General features: G+C 32.5%; 1 protein-coding gene across 1 annotated transcript in view; it reads right to left on the reverse strand.

The window, feature by feature from the left end:
- LOC133634271 (voltage-dependent T-type calcium channel subunit alpha-1I-like) overlaps positions 1–11,696 on the reverse strand; it is a 334,793-nt gene extending 323,097 nt beyond the window's left edge. Inside the window, exon 1 of the mRNA XM_062027399.1 lies at positions 11,628–11,696. The gene's annotated coding sequence lies outside the window, so the exon portion shown is untranslated. The remainder of the gene's footprint in view (positions 1–11,627) is intronic.

Genomic DNA, 11,696 nt, shown 5'->3' on the forward strand with positions numbered 1-11,696 from the left:
TCAAATCATATTTATATTTGAAATATTGATTCCACACTAGTTTTCATTATATATATATATATATATATATATATATATATATATATATATATATATATATATATATATATATATATATATATATATATATATATATATATAATTTATTTTTATGACATTCATACATGTAAAGATGTCTATTTTAAACAAATATTATTTATTGTTTTTCCTTATGTTTACATATTCAAATTTGAAAAGTATATTAAATATTGTTTTCCATTATATTTACTTATATTTATATAAATACATTTGATGTCCTGTTTTTCATTATGATTATATTTTAAACAAATATGGTACATTATTTTTCATTATAATTATATGTTATATATTATATATTTCTATTTTAAAACAATTACAATGTATTATTTTTTATTATGTTTATATATCAGATACATGTACATTTTACATAAATATGATGCAATATTTTTCATTATAATTATATATAACATATTTTCTAATTTAAATGAATATAATTATTTTTAACCTGTTAGCTGTAAGTAATTACAATTTTCAAAGTTAGACACTCCTATTTATTTTAATCAATCAATCAATCAATCAATCAATCAATCAATCAATCAATCAATCAATCAATCAATCAAAGTGTATTAATATAACCCCTAATCACAAGTGTCTCAAATGGCTGCTATATATTGTAAACTATAACATAAACAAGAACCCTATTGATTTTAAATGATGTTTGACCCAGAATGCGTTTGGATTTTTGAACAGGATTTTCATAATCCCCAAATTAGGAACCCCGTTGGTTTAAAAAAATAAATAAAATAAAATAAAAATACATGCCAAACAAGAAATCTTTTGATTTTGCATGATAAGCAAGAACTCTATTGGTTTTCAAATCATATGGAAGCGGAGATGTTTGGAGGAAAATGTTAAAGTGAAACTTAACACATGATTTATGTTTGTCACGGTTGATTTTCAAACATCAATTGTTTTTAAGAACCCTATTGATTTTGTTGAAATGCTATGTAATGCTTGAAGTCAAAATTGAAAGGAGTGGGTTCTTGGGTCATGTCAGACTTCAGAAAGCTTCGCCAAACCAGCAAGAACACTGTTGATTTTGAACGGCGAGCAAGAACTCTATTGATTGACTCGACTGAACTATTGATTTTGAGTGTCACGCCAAGATGACACCTGGGAACTCTACTAAGCAAGAACTCTGTTGGTTTTAAAAACACACGGCGGCCCGTTTGAGGTCAAAGTGGGCGTGGCTTGAAGTATTTTTGAGGTCATGTCAAGCGATAGAGAACCCTGTTGATTTTGAGGCACACGAACGACGCGGTATCGTTTGGATCCGATCCCCCGATGCTCGTCGTGCGTTTGCGTGACGCCGAACCGCTTGACCGGTCGCCATGGCGACGCGGGGTTGGGTGGCGGTGACGAGGATGATGATGAAGATGGACAGCGGAATAGCAGGCGGCGCTGTCAAAGTGTCTCACGTAGAACACGACGCCGCCGCGCTAATTACCCACGCTGCCGCTCACCGGCCGTCACCTCTCACCTCGCCGCCGCGTCACGTGACCGTGTCATGTGACCGCGACTCGGCGGGGTCACGAGGTCAGGGAGTAGCGACGTCCACAGCATGAAGACTGACGCTCAAAGGGGCGGAGTCACCTCCTGCCTTTGGCGAGCTCCACAGCCCATCGGAACCGTTGGGGTATCAAAAAAATATTACCCAGAATTCCCGGTTTTCAGGGTAATTTTTCCCATTAAAAATGAATGGGCCATTTATCGAACTTGCACAACTCCCACATTTCTCACCCACGGTTCCACACACTCCACCTTGGACAGTCAAACTACCATTTTCCAAGTTCAAAAAAATTTCCAGGAATTTCCCGAAGCCATATTTTCACTTCTTCCTGGAAAGTTTTCACAGTCCACATTTTTTACCGTTTTCGACCTTCCAAACATTCCTTTTAGTTGGAACAACAAATGTTACCTTTTTTTTCTTTTTTTTTGTACAAATTCCCGGTTTTCTTGAAATTCCAGGAATTCCGAAATACCCATTCTCAATTCAAACTGTTACTACGTAATTTTTCAACCCATTCAAAAAATTCCAACACCAACCCATTCATATCATCTAAGACAATCGTGCTAGTATCAATATTTTAAAAAATTCCCGGTTTTAAAGAGATTCCCAAATTTCCAGGAAATTTCCATTCAAACTAATTATTCACAGTTCAACAGTGCCCTAAATTCTCAAAATGTTGCACCAATTCTTAAACTCGATTCCGACCCTTCAACCATCCACACACATTACTCAAACGTTTTACTTTTCCTAAAATTCCCAATTTTCCCAGAATTTTTCAGGAATTTTCTCCCTGTTGACAATGAATGGGCATTATACTATCTACTGCATATCCCACATTTCTCTTCCGATTCGAACTGTTCCACCATCCACCGACTCATGTCACCTTGAACAAACAAACTACCATTTTCCAAGTTGAAAAAAATTCCAGGAATTCCCTGATTTCCCGGTTTTCCAAAGCCATATTTTCACTTCTTCTTGGAAAGTTTTTTTTTTTTTTTTAACGTTTGACCATTCCACCTTCAAAAAATTCCTCTTTGTTGGAACAACAAATTTTACCTGTTTTTTTGTACAAAAATTCCCGGTTTTCTCGAAATTCCAGGAATTCCGAAATACCCATTCTCAATTCAAACTGTTACTACGTCATTTTTCAACCCATTCAAAAAATTCCAACACCAACCCATTCATATCATCTAAGACAATCGTGCTAGTATCAATATTTTAAAAAATTCCCGGTTTTCCAGAGATTCCCAAATTTCCAGGAAATTTCCATTTAAACTAATTATTCACAGTTCAACAGTGCCCTAAATTCTCAAAATGTTGCACCAATTCTTAAACTCGATTCCGACCCTTCAACCATCCACACACATTACTCAAACGTTTTACTTTTCCTAAAATTCCCAATTTTCCCAGAATTTTTCAGGAATTTTCTCCCTGTTGACAATGAATGGGCATTATACTATCTACTGCATATCCCACATTTCTCTTCCGATTCTAACTGTTCCACCATCCACCGACTCATGTCACCTTGAACAAACAAACTACCATTTTCCAAGTTGAAAAAAATTCCAGGAATTCCCTGATTTCCCGGTTTTCCAAAGCCATATTTTCACTTCTTCTTGGAAAGTTTTTTTTTTTTTTTTAACGTTTGACCATTCCACCTTCAAAAAATTCCTCTTTGTTGGAACAACAAATTTTACCTGTTGTTTTGTACAAAAATTCCCGGTTTTCTCGAAATTCCAGGAATTCCGAAATACCCATTCTCAATTCAAACTGTTACTACGTCATTTTTCAACCCATTCAAAAAATTCCAACACCAACCCATTCATATCATCTAAGACAATCGTGCTAGTATCAATATTTTAAAAAATTCCCGGTTTTCCAGAGATTCCCAAATTTCCAGGAAATTTCCATTTAAACTAATTATTCACAGTTCAACAGTGCCCTAAATTCTCAAAATGTTGCACCAATTCTTAAACTCGATTCCGACCCTTCAACCATCCACACACATTACTCAAATGTTTTACTTTTCCTAAAATTCCCAATTTTCCCAGAATTTTTCAGGAATTTTCTCCCTGTTGACAATGAATGGGCATTATACTATCTACTGCATATCCCACATTTCTCTTCCGATTCTAACTGTTCCACCATCCACCGACTCATGTCACCTTGAACAAACAAACTACCATTTTCCAAGTTGAAAAAAATTCCAGGAATTCCCTGATTTCCCGGTTTTCCAAAGCCATATTTTCACTTCTTCTTGGGAAGGTTTTTTTTTTTTAACATTTTCGACCATTCCACCTTCAAAAAATTCCTCTTTGTTGGAACAACAAATTTTACCTGTTTTTTTGTACAAAAATTCCCGGTTTTCTCGAAATTCCAGGAATTCCGAAATACCCATTCTAAATTCAAACTGTTACGTCATTTTTCAACCCATTCAAAAAATTCCAACACCAACCCATTCATATCATCTGAGACAATTGTGCTGGTATCAATATTTTCAAAAATTCCCGGTTTTCCAGAGATTCCCAAATTTCCAGGAAATTTCCATTCAAACTAATTATTCACAGTTCAACAGTGCCCTAAATTCTCAAAATGTTGCACCAATTCTTAAACTCGATTCCGACCCTTCAACCATCCACACACATTACTCAAACGTTTTACCTTTCCTAAAATTCCCGCTTTTCCCAGAATTTTTCAGGAATTTTCTCCCCGTTGACAATGAATGGGCATTATACTATCTACTGCATATCCCACATTTCTCTTCCGATTCGAACTGTTCCACCATCCACCGACTCATCTTACCTTGAACAAACAAACTACCAATTTCCAAGTAAAAAAAATTTCCAGGAATTCCCTGATTTCCCGGTTTTCCAAAGCCATATTTTCACTTCTTCCTGGAATTTTTTTTTTTTTTTTTTACCGTTTTCGACCATTCCACCTTCAAAAAATGTCTCTTTGTTGGAACAACAAATTTTACCTGTTTTTTTGTACAAAAATTCCCGGTGTTCTCAAAATTCCTGGAAATCCGAAATACCCATTCTCAATTCAAACTGTTACTACGTCATTTTTCAACCCATTCAAAAAATTCCAACACCAACCCATTCATATCATCTAAGACAATTGTGCTGGTATCAATATTTTCAAAAATTCCCGGTTTTCCAGAGATTCCCAAATTTCCAGGAAATTTCCATTCAAACTAATTATTCACAGTTCAACAGTGCCCTAAATTCTCAAAATGTTGCACCAATTCTTAAACTCGATTCCGACCTTTCAACCATCCACACACATTACTCAAACGTTTTACCTTTCCTAAAGTTCCCGGTTTTCCCAGAATTTTTCAGGAATTTTCTCTCCATTGACAATGAATGGGCATTATACTATCTACTGCATATCCCACATTTCTCATCCGATTCAAACTGTTCCACCATCCACCGACTCATCTCACCTTGAACAAACAAACTACCATTTTCCAAGTTAAAAAAATTCCAGGAATTCCAGGAATTCCCTGATTTCCCGGTCTTCCAAAGCCATATTTTCACTTCTTCCTGGAAAGTTTTTTTTTTTTTTTTTTACAGTTTTCGACCATTCCACCTTCAAAAAATTCCTCTTTGTTGGAACAACAAATTTTACCTGTTTTTTTGTACAAAAATTCCCGGTTTTCTCGAAATTCCAGGAATTCCGAAATACCCATTCTAAATTCAAACTGTTACTACGTCATTTTTCAACCCATTCAAAAAATTCCAACACCAACCCATTCATATCATCTAAGACAATTGCGCTAGTATCAATATTTTAAAAAATTCCCGGTTTTCCAGAGATTCCCACATTTCCAGGAAATTCCCATTCAAATGAATTATTCACAGTTCAACAGTGCCCTAAATTCTCAACATTTTGCACCAATTCTTAAACCTAATTCCGACCCTTCAACCATCCACACACATTACCTTTCCTAAAATTCCCGGTTTTCCCGGAATTTTTCAGGAATTTTCTCCCCATTGGCAATGAATGGGCATTATACTATCTACTGCACATCCCACATTTCGCATCCAATTCAAACTGTTCCACCATCCACCCACTCATCTCACCTTGGACAATCAAACTACTATTTTCCAAGTTCAAAAAAATTCCAGGAATTTTCCAAAGCCATATTTTCACCTCTTCTTGGAAAGTTTTCACAGTCCACATGTTTTTACCGTTTTCGACCACTCCACCTTCAAAACATTCCTTTTAGTTGGAACAACAAATGTTACCTTTTTTTTTTTGTACAAATTTCCGGTTTTCTCGAAATTCCAGGAATTCCAAAATTCCCACTCTTACCAGGAATTTCCCCTCATTGAAAAATGAATAGGAAATATACAATCTACTTCATATCCACAAACTCCACACACCCTGGACATTCAAACCAAATCTCATGGTTTGGAAAATTCCCAGATTACCCGGAATTACCAGGAATTTCCCCCCATTGCAAATTAATGGGCAATATACAAACCTCTCCATATCCCACATTTCTCAACCGATTCGAACCGTTCCAACATCCACACACTCCACTCACCCTGGACATTCAAACCAAATCTCCAGGTTTGGAAAATTCCCAGATTACCCGGAATTACCAGGAATTTCCCTCCATTGAAAATGAATGGGCAATATACAAACCTCTCCATATCCCACATTTCTCAACCGATTCGAACCGTTCCAACTTCCACACACTCCACTCACCCTGGACATTCAAGCGTTTCACTACCACTAACGCGTATTGACGGTTCGGCGGCTTGTGCACTACCGGCATTGCAAATTGAATGCCCTGATTTGGACTAATTTGATAGGATGTCAGAGCATGAATCCTATTGATACATTTTTTAAATTGTTTGTATGTGCATATTTGTATGTACATTCCTGTGTTTTCAATTCTTCATATATTTTGAACTCTAATTTTATTTAGTTGCATGTTTTGAATACAAGATTTATTTCAATCCTCTAGATAACCTAAAAAAATGACCTAAAAAAACCCCAGTTTATTTTCTTACTTGCTGCCATATTTTTATTTTGGAGCCTACTTTGCACTGAACAGGAAGTCAGAGTGTGTTTTAACATTGCGTGAATAGATACTTTGTGTAGATGATGTAGATAACAACACGTGTCGACATAAACTGACCATTTTTCTGAATAATGACAACTTCTGCTCTCACATTTTAGGTCGACATAATCGGTCGGCCATGCATGTCGACGTGGACTTAAGCCTTCGCGTACCCATTAAGAAACGTTGACCTTCTTGGAAACAAGAAAAACACGATGCACCGGGTTTTTTTTGACAAAGACAAAAAGTTGTCGACATAAACGTGCTCCACTATTTTTAGTTTTCGCATGAAAATGTTTCGGAAGTAAAAAAGCAATTAGAGATTGGTTGAGATGTTTCAGCTTGTTGCATTATCTGCTGCCACAACAAAGAGGGTTTTTTTTTCAAGCCTAATTAAAAAGCGGAGACGTTTTCCAATTAAAATGTCATCAAAAGAATGTGCGACTGAGATCAGCGCCGGGCCGCCCAAATCAATCAGACCACAAAAAAGACTTACACAACTTTACCGTAAACCACTTTTGTTCCGATCACACACTTTGAATAAAAAGACGAAATTATTCTTTGTCCCGGTGAAAAACTGTGACGTTAGCACTGTGATTAATAACAGCAGCATTAGCATCGAGCTAGGACATATCAGATCACGTAGAAATCATTGAAAACATATTTTTTTTTTATTAACTGTAAATTTTACAGTAAAAAACTGGCAGCTCAGTTGCCAGAATTTTACTGTAAAAACAACATTTACCGTTCTTCATTTTACAACAATGTACTGTAATTTTTTTTAATATATATTGTGGTTAAAAAAATGGCAGCTCACTCGCCAGAATTTTACTGTAAAATTTTTTTTTAATCGTTTTTCACTTTACAACCATGTACTGTAAAAAAAATTATTTTTTGTGGTTTTAAAAAAATGCAGCTAATATTCCAGAATTTTACTGTAAAAACAACATTTACCGTTTTTCACTTTACAACAATGCACTGTAAAATTTTTAATTTTTTGTGGTTTTAAAAAAATGCAGCTTAGTTTCCAGAATTTTACTGTAAAAACAACATTTATCATTTTTCACTTTACAACAATGTACTGTAAAAAAAAATGGATTTTGTGGTTTTAAAAAAATGCAGCTCAGTTGCCAGAATTTTACTGTAAAAACAACATTTACCGTTCTTCACTTTACAACAATGTACTGTAAAAAAAAAAAATCGATTTGGTGGTTTAAAAAAAAGGCAGTTCAGTTGCCAGAATTTTACTGTAAAAACAACATTTACCGTTCTTTACAACAATGTACTGTAAAAAAAAAAAATCGATTTTGTGGTTAAAAAAATGGCAGCTCCGTCGCCAAAATTTTACTGTAAAAACAACATTTATCGTTTTTCACTTTACAAAAATGTACTGTAAAAAAATCGATTTTGTGGTTTTAAAAAAAGGCAGCACAGTTGCCAGAATTTTACTGTAAAAACAACATTTACCGTTCTTCACTTTACAACAATGTACTGTAAAAAAAAATATTTTTCACTTTAAAACAATGTACTGTAAAAAAAAATATATATATATATATATATATATATATATATATATATATATATATATATATATATATATATATATATATATATATATATATATATATATATCTTGTGGTTAAAAAAATGGCAGCTCAGTCGCCAGAATTTTACTGTAAAAACAACATTTACCGTTCTTCACTTTACAACAATGTACTGTAAAAAAATTAATTTTGTGGCTTTAAAAAAAGGCAGCTCAGTTGCCAGAATTTTACTGTAAAAGCAACATTTACCGTTCTTCACTTTACAACAATGTACTGTAAAAAAAAAAAAAAAAAAAAGATTTTGTGGTTTAAAAAATGGCAGCTCAGTCGCCAGAATTTTACTGTAAAAACAACATTTATAATTTTTCACTTTACAACAATGTACTGTAAAAAAAAAATATATATATATATATATATATATATATATATATATATATATATATATATATATATATATATATATATATATATATATATGTCTTGTGGTTAAAAAAATGGCAGCTCAGTCGCCAGAATTTTACTGTAAAAACAACATTTACCGTTCTTCACTTTACAACAATGTACTGTAAAAAAATTAATTTTGTGGTTTTAAAAAAAGGCAGCTCAGTTGCCAGAATTTTACTGTAAAAGCAACATTTACCGTTCTTCACTTTACAACAATGTACTGTAAAAAAAAATCGATTTGGTGGTTTAAAAAAAAGGCAGTTCAGTTGCCAGAATTTTACTGTAAAAACAACATTTACCGTTCTTTACAACAATGTACTGTAAAAAAAAAAATCGATTTTGTGGTTAAAAAAATGGCAGCTCCGTCGCCAAAATTTTACTGTAAAAACAACATTTATCGTTTTTCACTTTACAAAAATGTACTGTAAAAAAATCGATTTTGTGGTTTTAAAAAAAGGCAGCACAGTTGCCAAAATTTTACTGTAAAAACAACATTTACCGTTCTTCACTTTACAACAATGTACTGTAAAAAAAATTATTTTTCACTTTAAAACAATGTACTGTAAAAAAAAAAATTATATATATATATATATATATCTCTAATATATATATATATATATATATATATATATTAGATATATACATATATATATATATATATATATATATATCTTGTGGTTAAAAAAATGGCAGCTCAGTCGCCAGAATTTTACTGTAAAAACAACATTTATCATTTTTCACTTTACAACAATGTACTGTAAAAAAAAAAGTATTTTGTGGTTTTAAAAAAAGGCAGCTCATTCGCCAGAATTTTACTGTAAAAACAACATTTACCGTTCTTCACTTTACAACAATGTCGCCAGAATTTTACTGTAAAAACAACATTTATCGTTTTTCACTTTTCAACAATGTACTGTAAAAAAATATATTTTGTGGTTTTAAAAAAAGGCAGCTCAGTTGCCAGAATTTTACTGTAAAAGCAACATTTACCGTTCTTTACTTTACAACAATGTACTGTAAAAAAAAAAAAAAGATTTTGTGGTTTAAAAGATGGCAGCTCAGTCGCCAGAATTTTACTGTAAAAGCAACATTTACCGTTCTTCACTTTACAACAACGTACTGTAAAAAAAAATCGATTTGGTGGTTTAAAAAAAAAGCAGTTCAGTTGCCAGAATTTTACTGTAAAAACAACATTTACCGTTCTTTACAACAATGTACTGTAAAAAAAAAAATCTATTTTGTGGTTAAAAAAATGGCAGCTCCGTCGCCAAAATTTTACTGTAAAAACAACATTTATCGTTTTTCACTTTACAAAAATGTACTGTAAAAAAATCGATTTTGTGGTTTTAAAAAAAGGCAGCACAGTTGCCAAAATTTTACTGTAAAAACAACATTTACCGTTCTTCACTTTACAACAATGTACTGTAAAAAAAATTATTTTTCACTTTAAAACAATGTACTGTAAAAAAAAAAATTATATATATATATATATATATCTCTAATATATATATATATATATATATATATATATATATATATATATATATATATATCTTGTGGTTAAAAAAATGGCAGCTCAGTCGCCAGAATTTTACTGTAAAAACAACATTTATCATTTTTCACTTTACAACAATGTACTGTAAAAAAAAAGTATTTTGTGGTTTTAAAAAAAGGCAGCTCATTCGCCAGAATTTTACTGTAAAAACAACATTTACCGTTCTTCACTTTACAACAATGTCGCCAGAATTTTACTGTAAAAACAACATTTATCGTTTTTCACTTTTCAACAATGTACTGTAAAAAAATATATTTTGTGGTTTTAAAAAAAGGCAGCTCAGTTGCCAGAATTTTACTGTAAAAGCAACATTTACCGTTCTTTACTTTACAACAATGTACTGTAAAAAAAAAAAAAAGATTTTGTGGTTTAAAAGATGGCAGCTCAGTCGCCAGAATTTTACTGTAAAAGCAACATTTACCGTTCTTCACTTTACAACAATGTACTGTAAAAAAATTAATTTTGTGGTTTTAAAAAAAGGCAGCTCAGTCGCCAGAATCTTACTGTAAAAACAACATTTATTGTTTTTCACTTTACAACAATGTACTGTAAAAAAAAATATTTTTCACTTTACAACAATGTACTGTAAAATATATATATATATATATATATATATATATATATATATATATATATATATATATATATATATATATATATATATATATATATACATATATATATATCTTGTGGTTAAAAAAATGGCAGCTCAGTTGCCAGAATTTTACTGTAAAAACAACATTTATTGTTTTTCACTTTACAACAATGTACTGTAAAAAAAAATATTTTTCACTTTACAACAATGTACTGTAAAATATATATATATATATATATATATATATATATATATATATATATATATATATATATATATATATATATATATATATATATATATATATATATATATATATACATACATATATATATATCTTGTGGTTAAAAAAATGGCAGCTCAGTTGCCAGAATTTTACTGTAAAAACAACATTTATCGTTTTTCACTTTTCAACAATGTACTGTAAAAAAATATATTTTGTGGTTTTAAAAAAAGGCAGCTCAGTTGCCAGAATTTTACTGTAAAAGCAACATTTACTGTTAGGATCCGCTGCTCGGATCACAACTTGTTTACATTTTTGTGTCACGCGTGTTTGTTTCTGTTGCCATGACGGCAGATTTTGCTCACCTGCCTCTGGTTAGCGTCGGGACGCGCACCTGTTGCCCGAGCGCTAATCAGAGGGCTATTTAGTCTTCGCCCGGGCAGCACTCTGCCTGGCTTCCTAATTTGCTTTCACGCAACAGCTAACGACCACTTTGTTTCCTGCTAGCTCTCATGCTATATTATTTTGCTTGCTAGCTCCCACGCTAGTCGTTTTTGTTTTTTTTCCTGTCCGAGTTAGTTCCTGAATAAATCATTTTTCCTACCTGCAAGCTGTGTCCGAGCCCGTCTGCATCCTTGGGAGAACACCTCGCACCACGATGCGACCAGGTCGT

The sequence above is a fragment of the Entelurus aequoreus genome, linkage group LG18 (assembly GCF_033978785.1).
Source record: "Entelurus aequoreus isolate RoL-2023_Sb linkage group LG18, RoL_Eaeq_v1.1, whole genome shotgun sequence".
NCBI classification, from domain to species: domain Eukaryota; kingdom Metazoa; phylum Chordata; class Actinopteri; order Syngnathiformes; family Syngnathidae; genus Entelurus; species Entelurus aequoreus.